The sequence below is a fragment of the Ciconia boyciana genome, chromosome 8, assembly GCF_034638445.1.
Source record: "Ciconia boyciana chromosome 8, ASM3463844v1, whole genome shotgun sequence".
In the NCBI taxonomy this organism is placed as follows: domain Eukaryota; kingdom Metazoa; phylum Chordata; class Aves; order Ciconiiformes; family Ciconiidae; genus Ciconia; species Ciconia boyciana.
The window spans coordinates 7127867-7146414 of record NC_132941.1 but is presented as its reverse complement, the minus strand read 5'-3'; the positions used below and the strand labels follow the sequence as shown (position 1 = coordinate 7146414).

The following is an 18548-nucleotide window of genomic DNA, read 5'->3' as shown; positions in this document are numbered from 1 at the left end:
TAGAAAGCTCAGACCTGAAGGATCACTGCAAGTATCAGCATTCCCTACTGGTCAAATGACAGGCTTGGGTAGTATTTCACTGCTTGGTCTATTTAATCTTTTTCCTGTGCCATTGGAAAATGGAGAACTGTGAATTTCCTGTTCAATGCTTCATTGTTTGTGCAGATGGAATAAAAAAAGTCTTCTAGAACCTATCATCATCATTGTTTTTAAATTTGGTATATTTGCAGGTGTAACGAGCCTGGGGGAAAAGAAGATATTTTTTCCATCTGTGCCACTCCAATGTTTCTGCATCCAGTGGAATTCATTGTTATTCACTATTTTTACACTATTAGTGATAAATGTCCTGCATTAGTGAGGAACATAGGAGGAGTTAACATTACTAGCTTGCACATCACATAACTGGATTTGAATGGACCTGTTCATGTCCCTATGTCTGTGTGGTGATTTCTGACCATTTAATGTACAAATCTATCTCTTCCCATGAAGAAAGTGTTAGAAGGATTATGTCTCAGCGGATATGTGCATCATCACAGGATTTTCCAGGTCCAAATTAAGAGCTGGAGGTGGAGACTGGGAGCCTAGGAGATAAGGATGAGAAGGCCAGGGACATGCACATGATTCTTTTCCTGTCCGAAGGAAGTTGCCTCAGTTGCTGTTGCAGGATTTTGGCCACCTCTAAGTGTCTCAGTTTGGGCTGGCCATCGCAGGGCACCTCAAAGTGTGCATTGGTCACTTGGGAGGTATGGGTGAAAAGATTTAACAGAATTAATCCATTGGGAAACGCTGAGCACACCAATAAAATGTCAGGGACTTCTGCTTTTCCCTCTTCCATCTTTGTCCCCTTTCTCTCCTGCATGGAGATACATAGATATGTGTGCTACTTGCCATTCCCCACTCACCTCCTAAATTACTCTTTTTAACAGAAATTCCCTAACGCCATCTCTGCTGGTCATGAACTCCTTCCTCTCTGTCCCCTCTGCATTAAAGTCCATTAAGATCATTACACTTGCTCTGGGAGACAAATCCTTTCATGAGTACCTCCTGCAGCTGCAGACTTCAAAATGCTGTTGTCCCAGTGATGCCAAAGTATCTGCTAACATTTGTGTCCAATGCAGCAGGGGAAATAAATTTTGACCTTAGACTGGGTGAATCAAAATGAACATTGAGGGCTCTGATCTTCTTGCCCCACCTTGTCTCCTGGCCCATGGATTTTGTTAGTAATTCCAGCTTGGTCTGGTGGCTTTGCCTGAGGCCTGGGATATGAAAGATTTCTCTCTCTGTATGGCTCCAGTAGAAACAGGAGTTTATTATTTTCCACACCTCACTGGAAAATAACAGAGATGAGGCATCTTGAGGAGTTTACATTTAAATGTTTGGCTGGTCGTCTTCTGGCTGGGAGACTGAAAACTAAAATCACAAGTGGAAATAATGCAGGTTGGGGGAATTTTTGAAATTCAGAAATCTGCACACATTGACTGTTTGCCAAAACCCACACCTAGGTACATCATGAAAAATACCTATAGAGTCTATCTGCTTAAGGATCTGTAGATAGTGCTGCAGTGAAGAGATACATGTATATATATAGATACATTTACATTAGCCTAAAATATGTGTTTTTATTATGCTATAACACTATAGTCACTCATCTAAATATTTATCAGAGCATTAGGAACTATGTGCAAGTCTATCTTTCTTTATCCGCTTAGCTAGCAATTTTCCCTTGTGTGACATACTTTATGACATGAGTCAATAGTTAAAATACAGTCAGTTCACCAAAATGGTACCAGTGAGAGTGGATGCTCTTAAATTTATGCCCCTCACTACATCTTCAGACTGCATTTTATACAAGATACTTTAATGACAATTGCTTTCCTTTATTCCAGTTTGCTTGGATTGCAAATGCCGTGCATCAGGAAAAGTCAATTTTTTCTGTAACTGTATTATAATGTGTAAAGTCCTGGGGTGACCAGGGCTTCTTGGCTTTCTCACGATACAAGGAAGAAGCAGTGATAAATCCTTAACTAGGTTTTTTTGTCCCTGGGAAGTTGAGGATGGTTCAGTTACAGGTCAAAACCAATTCTGTGCAAACTTCTAACTTGAAAAATGTTACAAGAAGGAAATATACATCATTAACTCATTTCTGTTATAGGGATAACTGTTTTTCCCCCTTCATCTTTCTTTCATCCAGTAGTTTGGGGAATCTGTCCATATAATTAATGATACCTGATTTATGTTATTCAATTATGATGTCTTTCTTGCTATGAAAAATGACTGTATTACGCACACATGTACTTACATTTCATATAAGGCCTCCAAAACATGCTCACTAGAGTAAGACAAAAGAGTGCTACACTTTAATGCCTGTGCTTGACAAACAGCAGATATGCTCAGGAAGGAGCTGGAAATTGAAAAGTCAGTTCCTCCTGCCTCTTGGGGATGAGGGGATGGGAAGAATGGAAGATAGCAGAGGCAAGACAAAGAGAGAGGTTACAAAGAAGGCTAAAAGGGCAATTCTTCTGTCCTTGCCCTCTTTAATGGACACTCTGGCTGGCAGTCTCTGTGGGATGTCCAAGGACTGTGTTAAATGGATCTTTTTGGCTTTTTTTAATAATGTGGTTTGTTAGGGTAGGTTTGAAGCATGCTAGGAAGGAGGTAGGAATTTAATGACTGTGAACTCTTTCATTGCCCGTGCTGAATCTCTCCTGAAGGCTGCCAACCCAGAATATTTCAGTAGAGCTAAACACATTTCAATTACTGCTATTTTTAATTGAAAATGGATGTCACAACTCATTTGGCACTTTGCTCTGACCATGCCTTGTTTTATCTACAATTATTTAGAAGAGTGCTTAAGACAGGCTAGTGAGATGTGGAGACTTTGCAAATTGCAGTATTAATCTAATTTCAAGTGACATTTGGCAACCCAAGTGAGCATTCACTTGGAAATCTGTTTCGTCTTCCATCCACATAGAAGAGCTCGTGCTCCCAACACAAAGCGGAGACAATGCTATGCCATGAACTGAAACCACGGGATGAATGCTTTGCTGAGTTTACAGCTAGGTGCAGGGAGCTCTACCGACCCCTCCGTGCTGGCAGATGTACATGTATATGTGGGGAAACTTTTTGCCATTCATGTGTGGCTGCAGCTTCTGTGTTGGGGGGTGCGAGGTAAGCGAGACCACATGAAACAGAGAAACAGAGAAAGCCAGATGCAATCCCTGAAGTGTGATTAACTTTGGCAGACTAATATGGTTTGATTACACATGTATTTATTTTTTACCTGATTGATATAACCCACAGGCTTCCAAATTATCTATGCAGACTGAAAATGGCAATAATAAACCTCAGCTCTTGTTAAAGACATCAACAGAGCAAGTGAGAGAATCCAGAAGGTGAAAATCTGAATTGAATCTAATCTGTGTGAACATGAATTCTTCTGAAGGCAATGGAGTCCCTGAATTCCCCTCTAATGCAAGTCATGTCAGAATGAGGTGAGCTCAGAGTGGTCAGTTTCTGTTAGATTTTCTTAATCATGAGTGCTGGGATTTGTTTTTTGCCTCCTGAAAAATATGTAAAAAAGATAGGATGTGTGACTGGGTTGCAGGGAGGTTACAAGGAACTGGAAAGCTATGGAAGGAAATATTCTTCATGTCCTGTAAAATAGCAGAATAAACCTTACTGCTGATAGGGAGAATGACTTTACAGTGGGCTGTAAGAAGAGAAATGATGTGCTGCTCCTAAAGCTTTCTTACTACATGCTGTGGTTTAGTGCTCTTTCCTGCTCTAATGGTTATCTGTGCAGGTCCTGGTCTCCAGACAGTCCTTTTCCTCCAGGGAGACACAGATGTTGTACGGCCTTACCAGAGGGGTGTCCAGGCTTATTGCACGTGTACGAGGAGGGAGAGGTCATGCCTCCATATCATCACAGAGACATCTTGAACCTGAGCTCTTGTTCAATAGCTCTGTCTTATAAGCTGGATTCTTCTTGAGTGAAGGCTATGCCAAGCTAACCTTCTGTGTACCTTAAAATTGCTGTCCTATTTAACATACATGAGTAACTGCTTATTAAGAAGAATCTCAACTAAAATGTAGCATCTGGTTTTCAATGGGATTCCTATTTCTCACCCACTTTTTCAACTGGGTTGACTTATTACGATACGAAGGGGTGAAGTGGCTTGCTGAAGGCCACACAGCAAGTGAGTGGCTGAGCCAGGAGGAAAATCCTGCATTGCATTTTATTCCCCATAATGTCCTTTATAACAAAATCTCATTGTGCCACCACTGCCTGACATGGTACAAAGTGTCAGCAGCTCCTAGGGGTTAATTAAAGAAGCAGGGTAGGAGGAGAGATTGCCTCTTGGACATGGTCTGTCAGTTTGAGAATGACACATTGGGAAGATGCTGTCAGACACTGGTATCCTCACCATGCTGTTGTCTTTTCTCAGATTAAATCCATGTCCTATATTTAAAAAAAAGGGATGGGATTTATTTCTTCATTATTTCTTAATTTAAAAAATGCTTCTTACAACTCAGAAAATAAAACCAAGGAAGAGTTGGTTGAAACTGGCCTTTGGCCACCGTGACCATGAAGGGATGTGGCCAGGAGCTGCTAGCTGTGGAGCAGGAACAGCAGCTGGCTCATCCATCCCCCTGGCTGTCCCTTTCTCCCCACCTTGCATGTCCCCTGCTTTCTAGCCTGTGACACCTCACCGTGCTAGCCACATCTTCAGCAGGGTCTGGGCCTCTGGAAGCTCCTTCCAGGCCACCGGCTGGATTTTTCAGCGGCCAGTCCTGTTTGTATTTTTGCAGCCTATATGCTCTGGTGGAGAATTTGGCCAACAGACTGAAGCCTACCCAATATATCTTGAACTTTCAGCTATAATCCCGCACCTCCCTTTTGGCAGGACTTTTTATAAGACTTATTCATCCCCCCAGCCTTATTCCTCCAGAAACCTCCTTCCCCCACTAACACCTTAGGCTGGCTGGGATCCTGGAGTTTCTCTCTTCCAAATGAAGGATCTGGCAGAAGGAGGGATTGTCCCCCAGAGCCAACTTGGTGGCGGTTTCAGCCATTAGGAGAGCCCTAAATTAAGAAATTTTGCTTGGCGTTAAGGCCAGGATTTCATAATTTTCTGCTTTTATTAGTTTGTTTGTGCTTCCTTAGCCCCTGGATGATAGATTTTAAACCACAGACCTTGCTGCAATCTGTTCTTTCTTAACTGTGCTGTTTGGCTCAGTCCAATCCCACTAGACTTTCAGCAGAATGTCTAAAAAGCTGTAAAAACTAGGAAAAAAAAATGTAGAGAGGAAAAAGGGAAGAAACCCTCCTCTTCCCTCTTTCACCTTCCAGAAATTTTGGCTTAGCCATGCATGGCCCAGAAACGAGGACTTTCCAAGACAAACAGGCTGCATTATCACACCAGACTCCTCTGGCAAGAAATGAATTTTAACAGCCTAAAAACATATTTTTACACGAATGGGAGACAAATAGTTACAAAGCAAACACTGAGCGTGTTCGCAGGTGCTGTGCTCCATTGTGTTAGCCAACCAGATGTTCTGTGCTGGGATGCTGCCCTGGCCTTTGCTGGAATGAAACGTCACTCTGGATGAATTAGAGCAAAACCCTGTATGGTGTTCTAGAATGAGCTGAGTGTTTAATTTGTAAACTATTAATACAGTTGTGTCTTTGTATTGGGCAGGGCACCAGTAAACATGTAAAACGTAAAATCTGACCTTTAGAAAATTAACTACCACTGGAACATAAAAAGCCAGACTTGCTACAGCAAGTTGTGCATTTAAGTACTATGGCAGTGCTTTTAAAAACTGTCTTGCCATGTGTCACTGCGGGGCTGGGAGGATTTGGGGGAGCTGTCTGTGCACGACATCCAATTTGAGTGCATGGAGAGTTTGTGGTGTTGTACCTTGACCTGCTGTAGCTGAGTGCTACCATGTGCATCTTGTAGTGTCAGGGAAAGGTGACAAAATGTGGACCCCTGCATAAGCCAAATATTAAGGATGGCTGTGAGTAACTCTCTTAGAGTTGTGTTTTCTCTATTGCTTCTACAGCAGGCTGGATTTGGGAGAAAATATCTCCAAACATTAAGAGTAGTGCTGGGTCTTGTAACTAGTGATCAAAGAGGGAAGTCTGACAAACACCAGGATTTGAGCAGATAAGAGAGTAGGCTTTGCTCATAAAGAGGTACTTTTTGCCATAAAGGCAGATCCTTTCTGCACGGGAGCAACTGAATACAACTATTAACTGCTGCTTTGGATCAATGAATCCACTGTTGCTTCTGCCTTTACTTGCATGATGTCCAATGTGTGTTTCTTTGCCTTTCTAGTTTTGTTCTTACTGGAGAACAGCAGCAAAGTTTGTCATGAAAATCAAGCAGACCATATTCAGCCTTTACCAAAGAGCTCAAAGAAAGAGATTGGGATATTGGCTCTCAAGCTCTTTGTTCCCTGTTGAGGCCAGTGGATGCTTTTCCTCTACTACGTGGTTCATCCTTCAACATCCTGACTCATGGGTTTTCCCTGAATGAGCAGAAACCTGTTTTCCCGGCAAGGAAACTGGCGTGGTCGCAGCTTTTCCCCGCCCAGGAATTAACATCACCTTTCTTCCTGCTCCCTCTTGTCTGATGTAAAAGCAAAATGGGGCCTCTTTTGTCACATTTATTGCAAGGTCCACAAGACTAGCTTCTTTGTTTTTCCTGTTCTTTCTGACCTTATTTCACGCACGCCTTGTGCTTGAAGCAGTACTGCTAATTGACAGGGATTCGGAGGAAGCGTACCCATGTCAACTACTGTCTGCTCTGGGATCTCTGGAGAATATTAATAGCCATACTTACCTCTTATGTGGCATATTTAATCCCTAGTTTGGAAACATCTGCTGCTCTGCTTTTGTGAAGACAGGCTGTGGGACTGGAGGGAGCACTTCTCATTCATGCTGGCAGCTCCTCCTGAACATTTTCTCTGTTAAAACGCCACAGGCCAGGTTGTCATGTACACAAAAGCCACATTCCACCTCTCTAGCAATGCATGGCAGGGTAGATGTAAATAAAAATGGCCCTCAAAGTTCCCTTTGTGCTCCCAGAGTAATGTAAAACAGCCCTAAATGAGAATCAGGCCTGCATGTGAGAGGGAGGATGCTCAGATCATTAATAAAGTGCTATGATTGTGCCTATCCCCAAACACTTTTGAGCGCTGTCAATTCCTTTCCAGTTAATAAACCATTTACATGTGGCCTGCTTTTAGCATGGAGCAAAATATTTTTTTTGCATTCAAGCTGTGATGTATAATTATATAGCTGACATCAAACATGAGCAGATACCAAGTCAAAGGAATGAAATTGGTCCTGTTCCTGTAATTTCATTTCCATGTTAAGAATTTTTCCCCCTCTTTAAATTATATTTTTATTGAAAGCTTCAAAGGTCAACTTAGACATTCAGAGAAAATTTGTAACTCGGATTGTTTAGTATTCTCTCATACAGCACAGCCCTACATTACTCTGTGTCAGCAAATTAAGGAAATGAACGTTGTGGCCAAGGATTACAATAGTATTGGTGTTAACCTTTTATAGCATATGGCATCCTATCAATTTTAGCCACAGGAGAAACTTGCTGTTCACATACAGCAAGTAGGTGTTGAAGTTTTTAATCTGAAAATGAAATCTTGCTTCTAGGAGAGGAATATAAAGACCATAGATCTTCCCTTCTGCTGGATAAACCTCTTGAGTAGTTGAGGTCTTTTCAGCCACAGGTTTTTCCTTCACCCGCTTTTTCTTCCTTTCTTCCTCACTTGGACACAGAGGGACATCTATTCTACTTGACTAGAAGGGCAATACTCTAGCATAGAGATACGTAGGTGCCTGTATATTCACAAGACTGAGAGCCTAGGAAGATGGATAGATAACCTACAGACTTTTTCCTAGTTGTGAAATCCTCATTTTGCAACAAGGTCTAGCAACACACATTCACCTAATGTCAATCTTCTGTGTAGTCCTAGGGAGGTTAGTGGGATTGCTCAGCTGTTTAAGTACCTTGCTGAATGGAGGTGATAATTAATCAGGCTACAAATTATTCAGGGGAACTGAATTTTAATGTTAGGTTTGCTTTACATAATATTTGCTATATACTTGTTCAGGGCACACTTGATTCAGCTGGGCCAAGAAAAAACTGATAGGCCACTTTCACTTCATTGCTATTTAGTGTTGGTTTTTGATTTCCCAGGAAGTGTTTTCTTTCCCGTTCTGACATGGGATTTTTGACCTGATTTTCTCTGCAACACTTAAATCTTCACCCCAAATCACAGCAGCATATATCCTGTAGTCTTGGAAAGGCTTCATTTTGTTCTCTAAACTTAGAGGCTAAAAGTAATACATAGATAGTTCAAAAATGTTGTCAGAAATAAATTTCCCCGGGGGGGCTGTGTAATAAGGTCAGAGTTTATTGGGTAATGCTCAGTTAGCAGATGGTCCAAAGATTAGGAATTATTTTAGCTGGGGCATGAATGATTGAGTTGAAGGCAAACTAAAGTCAGTGATCCCACTTGTCACATTCTATTACTGTAGGATATGTTCCACAGAACTGGTGTTAAGTTAAAAGTGATACTGCTAGCTGAGCAGGTGAGGTACAGACTGAGAAGCCTATTCATGCTGTCATGCCTAGGTGCCTGAGCTAGGTAGTCTGTAAATGCTCTTTTGGAGAGAGAGGATCTTCTTCAGACAGGACTTCACAGCCCCGATTTTATTTCCTGTTTTGATTTGCCTTTAAAGGAAGTTGTTTATGGCTTGTCTTGCCTGCACATCACCTCAGCAGTGGGTGGGAGACTTACAATTGTTGCTAGGCCAGGTTTAACATCCCTTCCCAGTCCTGAAGACAGATGTGTTTTAAGGGTCGTATGGGCATGCCCTTTCCTACCCTCTGCTATGCCCTGTGGCTCCAGTGCCTGCTGGAAATACAGGATAGACTGACCTGTGTGTCTTCACAGGCTGTTTTTAATCTGATAGTTCATTCAGACCTTGTCTAGCCCACCTACCCACCTCCCTCTCCCATTTCAAGCGCTCCATGTTCTGCTAAGATGAATAGTGTGTTGGCCAGCCCCATAACTGATTGCTTTGTCAAGAGTGAGGAGAAGAGCCTTGAGTTGCTTTGCACGGCTTTTAAAGGTAAAACAGGATGTCCCATGCGAAGACAGCCCAGCATGTTTGACACACTGGGAAAAGTACAAGCCATGCTTTCGATACCCCTGTCTGCAACAGTGTCCAGGGTCAATACACTACAGAGTGAAACAGTACAGAGGTGCTTAGAATGGAATGTGTGACCTAGAGTACTGATCCTGACATCTTAATCCTTGGGAAGCATTTACATGCCCAGCTTAAGCACTTGTATCATTAAAACAGTATTGCAAAGACAAATCATAGTGTACAGCATGGCTAGGGTTATGAGGTTGGCTTTTATATTTCTTTAAATGGGCTCTTGCTGGGAGGACGGAGTGGTGGGGGACAGAGGTTGGCTTGGTAGGCTGTGGCAAATTGGAAATGATCCCATGCAAGCAGAAGGCTGGAACTGGGAGATGAGTCATGCTCTAAAAACCCCACAAAACTACCCATTTTCTACATTTGTTCTGCTGGAGTCCGTGAGCTAAAGAGGTTGCTGTCCCCAACTACTTGCCGTAGAGCCCCTCATCAGGTTGCTCCTGTGATTTTTAACTCATTTTAATAAAGATGATCCAGTTTGCTTAAACCCTTATGAGCTCATTTTGACAGGAAAGACTCAGCTAACAAAGGGGCTAATAATATCCTACAGAAGGAGAGTTGGAATGCACTGAGGATCATAAACTTGTCATCTCACATAACTGTAGCCAAAAGAAGATGGAGATTCATAAGAAGGAGGTTGAGTTAGCCTTGAAAAACAGGTCTACTTACTTCTAGATTTAGCAATTATAAAATCTATAAATAGAAGGTTTGTGGGCTTTTTGGTAAAGAAATGCTGAAATAAATTGATTTTTTAAAATATATTTGAGCTATCTTGTAACCTTTTCAGATATCCATAGAAGAACTTAATCCTAGCACTTCACATGTAAGGAATATTAATATTTCACATGAACCATTTTCTAAACTGTCTGTTGTGTTCAACAGAAAATGGATAGAATTTCCTCTGGGCTGATAAACTGGCAGGCATTAATTTTGGAGTCCAGTAACTAATACTGGACTCATAGATTTGAAATAACACTGGAAAATGAACAGACAGGGAACCGTGTGTAGACTCCTGATGCTAGAGACAGTTTCAGAGGTGGATTCATGGGACAGTGATTCAGAAATGGATCCCTGATGCCTGGATATCCAACCTGTTCCATAAGGTTCAATCCACAGATAACGTTAGTGGTGTCAAGGGTTGCATCGGATAGCATCTGTCTCGCACACAGGAGCCAGCACGCTTGGTCAAAGTTAAACACAACCTACAGCTGCCAAGATCGGGGGGATGGAAATTGTGTCTTATGCTAGACCTTTGGGACATTATCCTTTTCTCTTAAACATAATATGAAGGTCTGGTCTGTGAAAATGTAGAGTTACTTCTTTCTAATGTTACTCTTTTTTTTTTTTAACTGGGAGAAATAAGACTTGATTGCATCAGAAATATAGCAACTTTATGCTAGGCAGGACTCGCAGAAGTGAAGCTGACAGGAGGAGGCTGGACTACAAATTAAAAATGAAGCAGACCAGCCTTTTCTCATTCCACCAGCTCGGAAAAATATTGAAAGTAAACCTCTGGCAAGTAGACAGTGAAAAGCAAATTAGATTTGGGACCAGATGGTGTAGATCAGTATAATACAAGTTGATGTCAATAAAGCGCTGTGATTAACGCTGCCAAGAATATCACTCATGATCTTTTTCAATTTCAGGTGTTATTTGTAGCACAGGTGAGGCAGTTACACACAGATGCATGCACAGATCATTTTGGAAAGTAGGATTTAATTGAATCTCTGTTCCAAGAGAAAGGGCTAGGCCTGTATCCAGATTTATCTTGAAATTTGCAGGTACTAGAGACTGACTGGGGGGGCAGAGGGAGGAATCTGGGGCTGAGGACGGAAAAGAGCAGCACATCTATGGCTGACCATGAAGCTCAGTGCAGGGCTTGATCCTGAGCGCTGAAGGCTTCCTTGCTGGGAAGGGACCTGAAAGGGCTTTGACTTGGTGCTGAGTACATGTGAGAGTCTACTTTGACTGCTTTTAGTTTGCATGTCTGCATCCCTTGGTGCTTCGGAAGAGCTCTGAAGGATTTCACGTTGCTTGATGCTTGGTCTGTACAATTCCTTACACACTGCCAGCAGCCTCCCTTTCAAGGGCAAAATATTTACCTGAAATGCAATTCTCTCTTAACTTCAGTCAGAATGTGGATGATTATTTATGTAAATACTGTTGCAGAAACAAGATATGCTTATTCTTCCTTTTTACCATAGTCTGAAGCAGGAAGAATTAGGGAGTCTCACAGGATAGACTTCTCCCTCCCAGCCCCCAAGACTTAAAGTATATCAGAACTGTTTAGCTAAATCCCTGGGCTTTCCCAGATATGTCCCTCACTGATTAATTTAGTGTACGCTTTGTAGTCATGGTCTAAATTAATAGAAGATTCAACTTCAGGAGTATCTTCATGGTGTATTTTATAAATTAAGCTATTAGAGTTAATCGTTGATAACAAGAATCTTTGCCAGTTCTGTGTGCCAGTTAAAACATGACTATTTTATATGTAAGTAATAATAAATTATAGCTGACATTAAAGCTATCACCTCTTGTGTATGCAGTTAAAAATATTTGGATTGATATTTCATATGAAAAAAGCTTTTAAAGAATGGGCAGAACATGTTGTCCTTTACATATTAGTTTTTTTGAAAATTAGTGTCTGATAATTGGGCAGTGTGTATTATTAGGATGATGGATGTGATTTCAGTATGCTTTATATCATTCCAGTAATTATATATTTTATTATTGCTCAGTAAATATGAGTGTGTCTAAGTGGAGTGTTACCTCATCAATGCTGGCTTACTCTTGTAAAACAAACAAATGAAAAAATCTACTCATCTTCACTGTTGGTGGGTATTGCCTCACCATAATATATCCTTGAGACTCTTCATTTTCAGGATGCTCTGTGAATTAGTTATGAAGAATACATCATATAGTCAATAGTCTCAATGCAGTAGTTCAGCTTCTGATGGCCCTCTGAAATTCTATATGAATATCTGATAGATATCTGATAGAAAAATGAGATTTATGTAAAATAAAGGCATTACTAGTGGATTAGATACAAATTTGCAAAATAGAGTTGTAAAAGATGAGTTTGATGACAGAACGAAGAATATATTTAAAAACGAGTCACATCATCTTGGGTGATGTAGCTGTTTTCCAGGACAAATCTGTTGCCAATGATCAGGGCATCCTTGGCAAGCTTAAATGTGCTATCAACATCCTTTCACAGAGCTGAACTCTTTTCTTTCTAATGTTTTTGGTAAGGAACTTGGTAAGAGACTTCAGTTCAGTTCAGGAGATGAATATCAGTCAAAACTGACTTTTTGTCACTTTTGCCCTTAGGCAGACATGAAATAGTTAGGCAAGCTCTGAGAGTGTTTAGACACTTCATTCTTATATCCTATATATTGCCATGGGGATTTAGACATTCAAATAGAAAATCTGATCCTTACAGATGAATATTTTGTTCTCTAACTCTGCCTTTTGAAATATATTTTTAATGACTTAATATGGGAGCTCTTCATTCTCTGGGTGCATCTTTTTCAGTGTTTCTTGTGCTCATTAATCATATTAGCAATTCCTAGTCTTTGTAGAGCACCAGGAGTTAATATATTCACTCCCTTTTGTGTGTGTGTTTATAAGCGTGTGTCTCCCCTTTGGTTTGTGTGAATCTGAAGCCTGAAGTGACGATCAATGGCTCAGATTATTTCCTTGCTGTCAGCTATTGACTTTCTCTCAGTCTGATATCAGAGCTCCTTTCCCAGGGTGATGCTAGCGGGGTAGAAATAGGAGGGGGAGAGCAGGCCAGGGAGGTGAAGGGAAGCTGAAGAAAAGCTTGATTAGAAGTCTTGCAGTTTATCTTACAGCATCTTTAACTGAATGTATATGTAGAGGGGAAAAAATTGCCAGAAAACTGCAATTTAGGGTGGAAAATCAGAGAGGTTGAAATTATCTATCAGTGGTGTCAAAAATGGGTTAGCTTTTTTTTTCGCAAGAGGATTATTTATTTATACAATGATAGTTGTTCTTCTCAACCTGCTTTGAAGCCCCAAACTATTTCATTAGCTAAATGACCATGCTGGTTGGGCAGCGTGGCTTCCCTTCATTACAGCAGAAATAATCAAGACCAGTATGTGTGAATACAAAGTCCTCCAGGTTCTGGAGGAAGGCTTTTCATCTGTCCATCTATTAAGGTGTGGGTTCTTGATTCATCATTCTCTGCTATACCTATAATCACCTACACTAGAGCACAGTAGCCACAAATGAATTCCTAATTAGAACAATAGCATTTTATGTTTTCTGCCGAAGATGATGCTGAAGTGTCAAAATAGAGAAAAAGGTAGATGCTTTCAAGGGAAAGTGAATTTGTCATTAGAACATTAATAGCTACATTTCCTGTTACAAGAAAATTCTCTCTTCTCCAGGTCCCATTTTTTAATAGGGAAGTAAGCATCTTTAGCTGGAATTCTTTAAGCTTTGAATGAAAGCATTGTAAGCTTTTAAGAGACAGTACAGATGTGGAGGAGAATAGGGAGAAAATGATGGTGAAAGAGAAGCTAGGCATGGGTGACTCTTTGAAGGACTGGCAGCTGATTTTGGAAGAAGAGAAGGTCCTGAGTGGGTCAGTGCCTCTCCAACTTGGCTGCTTTTCCCAGCTCCACCGCTGAGGGTTGGGAGACTCCTTCAAGTCAAGAGAAAATTTCCACTGACCTCAGAGGACTGGAGTCCTTGGCATTGCTCCAGGGCTGGAAGATACAGAGGGAGAGTGTGTGTGGCAGCCCTGACTCGAAGCCTGGACACTGGTGTGGGAAGCTGGACAGACAGGTGGGATGTCTTGTGTCTCTGAGTCATGGCATGGAGTGTGAACTGGAAGCCTCTCCTCTGCTGGGTGCCCTGGTGCCTTGGGTGTGGAAGTCATAGAGGAAAGGCTGGAGGAGGAAAGGGTGAGTGTGTTCGTGGGCAGAGAATCACCTTGGTTTGGGATTTGATTTAGGTACCGAGTTGCTCTGATCTGTCAAAGTTGGGGCTGTACTTGTGCAGTTCAAGGGGGAATTTAAAATAAATGCATTGATTAAAGACACAGTAAGGTTTAGACAGCTGACCAAGAAGTTGGCACAATCTCTATTTTGCGCAAGGGAGATCCCATTCTGTCATAGATCTTCCTGGGACGGGATCTGATCCTCCCCTCCTCTCCCCATGCTTATTTTGTTGGACAGTTCAACCCTACATTTTCATCATATAGTCCGTCATTAATATACATACATATCTACGTGTAAATACAAATATATATAAACTAACCAGCTAGGCTGGAAAGATAAACAACTACCTTTAACAGAATTTCCCCCCATTGGATCTGCCTGAAAGCAGACAGCAGAGTTGCTTGTTTTAGCCCAATTTAGTTTTCACTTAACCAGACCAGAGAGTCTATATTACAAATGGCATGTGGCCACCACAGTAACAAAGTTGCTTGTTTACTTAATCAAACATGATTAATGCATTGGTTTTACATTAGTATCTGCTTTTCTCCATTGTGGGAGTAGTCAAGGGATTCCCTTTGTCTGTTAACAAGGAAGAACATGTTTTTTATCCTATTCTGCTTATTGTACAGTCATGTCAGCAGTAAAAAATGTCTTTAAATATGCCTTCTTTTATCAGTGGAGAGATCAATACAGCAACTTTCTGAAAGCATAATTCAGTTACATGTGTTGTGGGAGACTAACACGAACTCTCTTGCTGAGGCTGCTTTTCAGATAGTCAGGGAAAGACAGCATGGACTTTATTTCTGAACAGGGTAAGATTAAAGGGGTTTCAAGTGTGCTTTGAAAATATCTTATAAGGGAGGATGGTTCAGGCTTACAGCAGGGCCTGTGCTACAGAATGGAAATAAAGCATTGCTACAGATAAGGTTTACCTTTGCTTCCAGTGGTGGAGTCGACAGAAAATCTCTGCTGCTGAATTGGATCTAAACCTAATGATGACAGTGGTGGATGGCGAGGACAGCGGCTAGATGGATGTGTTGACGTCAAGAGAAAGCCACCACTGAAATGGGAAGTTTTCACCAAAGAAATAGCTGCGAGGGCTAGACCTTGCCCTGAGATAAGCTGAAAGATTTTAAGGGGCTTTGGGAGGTGTTGGTCAGAGATATCCTTGGTGAAACTTTGCACTCAGTAAGTGAAGCGTACTGAAGCCAGTTGAAGGAGGCACTGAGGTGCACCATGATCTTTTCTGCTGCTCTTTCTTGGGTAGAACATGCTGTTAAAAGAAATACAGAAGCACTGTTTGACAGCTTTTCCTGGCAGGAAAATGAGGAGCCAACCTGCGTTAGTTAAGCAGACTGCTATAGCAAGGTTACAATTTGGATGGGACATCACTACAAAGGGCTTGAAAAATCTAACTCAAGTATGGTGTAAGAGGATTTTGAACCACCACCCACCATAGTTTTCAGTGGATTACTTTCTGGATTTTCTTTTCCAGTTCATAAACACCAAGGAGTTTTTCCTGCTCCCTTGCAAATGCATGAGTCCTTTTTGACTCAAAAAAAAGGTTGGGCCAGTACCTTCCCTAGACTCAGTCATTCACAGTCTCTCTGTCACCAGTCAGGACAAATTTAATTACTTGTGACTACTTTTTTATAGCATGCTCGCAAAATCTCATCTTGAATCAGAAGGCATCCATAAAAGCTACTGAAATCCAGAATATTCATCACATAATTGACCATAAAACATTTCTTCCTTCTTGCTGATGACTTTGTTGTCCTTAGCACGTTGTCAGCCTCGTTGTACCTCACTACCTCTGTGTAGAAACATTTTCATTTCCAGACTGATTCCTATACTTGTCATAGTCATTAACATGTAAATACATCTCATAAAGCACAGAAATGAACTCATAATTATAGCTTTTCCAGCCATTAACACATGTGATAGTTAAGTCTGATTATGAACTTTGCCTGTCCACATCCATTGGCAACACATTTCTGTGGGCCTCTGTATTTCTTTGCCTGCTTTGAGCTGGACTGACTTGGGAGTCCATAAAGCTAAAATCTAATTAATTAAATAGCAGTACTAGTCCTTGCATTGGGCTTAAATGTGCAAGACAGCATTTCTTTTTCCAGTTTTCAAATGTTTTTAACCTGCTTATTGAAAATATCATCCTAGAAATATGAGTCCCTGAATTTGAGAGATGCCCTGGAATTTAACAGCCCATTATTTTTCTATGGGCAATTTATTGCAGTCAGAAGTGATACAGTTCATAGAAAGCGGGTGGATGGATGGCTGAATCATTCCATCACCTGTCATGACTCATTCCCATCATTTCCGTCTCTTCATGAAGGGTGCATAAACATGTCTGCAGACTTAATCATGGCTGAGAGTGTCTCATTAATATATTACCTTGGTTAGGGTCAGAAAAATGGTTATGTAGCCCCATGGCGAGACTGTAAAAGAGAGATGGCGATCAAGATTTTGACTGCTTCACTCAGAGGATGTCCGAACCAAAAACATACTGGGTCTGGCAGAGCAGGGACTTCAGTTTGGGCTCTTTTTCTTGAGTTTCTCACTGCTGCAGGCAACTCCCCAGATCTGAATCCTTCAGGTACTTTGTAGAGTACTGTTTGGTCTGGCCCCTGTGTGGTAAGTTAGCATACACTTCATGTGTATTCTGTCCTCCTTCCCCAACAGACTCTCACAGGATGAACTGCGCAAGCCCTTTTGTGGCTTGGCTTAATCTGCCTTCAAAGTGTGCTTGGAGGGTTTACCCAGCCAGTTCCTCCCGACAAGTGCTTTCTTGACCCATGCTCTGAACTGACCTGTTGTGAGCTGACCTGACCAAAGGCCATGTGGCCACGGTTAACTTGAGCAGAACTTATTAGCTTGTAGAGGGCACTGCATAATCCACTTACACAACTTCTCTTTTGGAACTGGCTTGTGTCTGGTCAGGTTGGAAGATAGGCAAACGTCTCTGAAAAAAGGCTGTAGCCTTAATGTATGTGTACCTTTTGCAAAGAGCTATGGGTTCTTTTTTTTGTTTGTTTGGTTTTGGTAGTAGTAAGGCCCTACTGAAGAGTGAATCAAGTGCTTGAAAGGAGGTATGTACATAGGGGCCGTTTCTCTGATGCAGCCAACAGCAGCAAGGTGGCTGGATAGCTTGCTGGTGGAGAGCTTTCATTATTGACCACTGCTGAGCAAGTCCCAGACTGGTGGAAGTGAAAGGAAGACAGTCTGGACCAGGTAGTCTGCTTCAACCCCATCTCCAAGGGATGAGGGAAGAGAGAAAGAAAATGACTCAATAGTTGCACTAAAAGCTGTTTAACACATGCTTAAATCTGTGCAGATAAGGTTATTATTATCGTAACAGTAAAATTTTATTATTTGCTTGCTGTAATGCCTAAGAAATCTAATCACAGATTAAGATTGCACTATGGTAGGGATAGGTCAAACAGACCAGAAAAATAGTGTATGCCCAAAGGAGGTTATAATCTGGGTTTCTCATACCCTTGATAGCAAGGTATCTTCAGGCTGACCACAGCAGTGATAAGCTTATGCCCCTGTTGACTCTGTGGAAGAAACACGGTGCCAGTGGGGAAACAAAGGGGTTCTGCAGCTTTGTGGGTAATGCAGCCACGGCTCAAAGTGGGGCTGGGGTTGAGACACACACCAGGTGCTCCCCGATAGATAGAGGCTCTGACGCTGCATTCCTGGAGCGCAATGAAGCATAAACAGGCCTGAATTTGCCGTTCCTCGGCCTCTGGTGGAGCTCGCAAACCACAGGCAATCTCTGTCCAATGTCTTCTCCAGGTCTGTGCCTCGCAGACATCACCTCAGCAATTGTTGTTGGCTCTTCTTGAGATGATTCTTCATCCCTGGCTGCACGGTGACGTGATGTAATCGTGCAAGTGCAGTCCCTTTATTGCACCAAGAGCATAATGCCCCATTATTCTTAAGACAAGGGTAGGGGGAAAACAGCTGTTTTACTGATTAAGTAAATAAAGCATGACTCTCCAGTCGTCCCTCCTCCAGCCCATAGTAATCTGCCCAGACTCTGCGCATCGTCACCATCCACTCGGCTCTTTGCCCCTGAGTGCCGTGAAAGCGGGCAGCGCACTGATCTGGAAGGCTGCCCTTGCTGTGCTTGCTCTGCTCCAAGCAGTTTTGTGTGTCAGGCGCTTTGCTTTCGCGCAGAAACCCGTCCTCTGTCCTGCCTTTCCATTTGCTCATGCCCCTCTCCTGCCAAAGTAACCATTGCAGGGATGGCGTGTGAGGGGGTGGAGAGGAGAGAAGCAGTGTTGCCAATCTCTCATTAATTTCTA

General features: G+C 41.9%; 1 long non-coding RNA gene across 2 annotated transcripts in view; it reads left to right on the top strand.

The window, feature by feature from the left end:
• The window catches only part of LOC140655764 (uncharacterized), a 172128-nt gene that overhangs the window by 21230 nt on the left and 132350 nt on the right, over positions 1 to 18548 (top strand). The window lies entirely within an intron of this gene.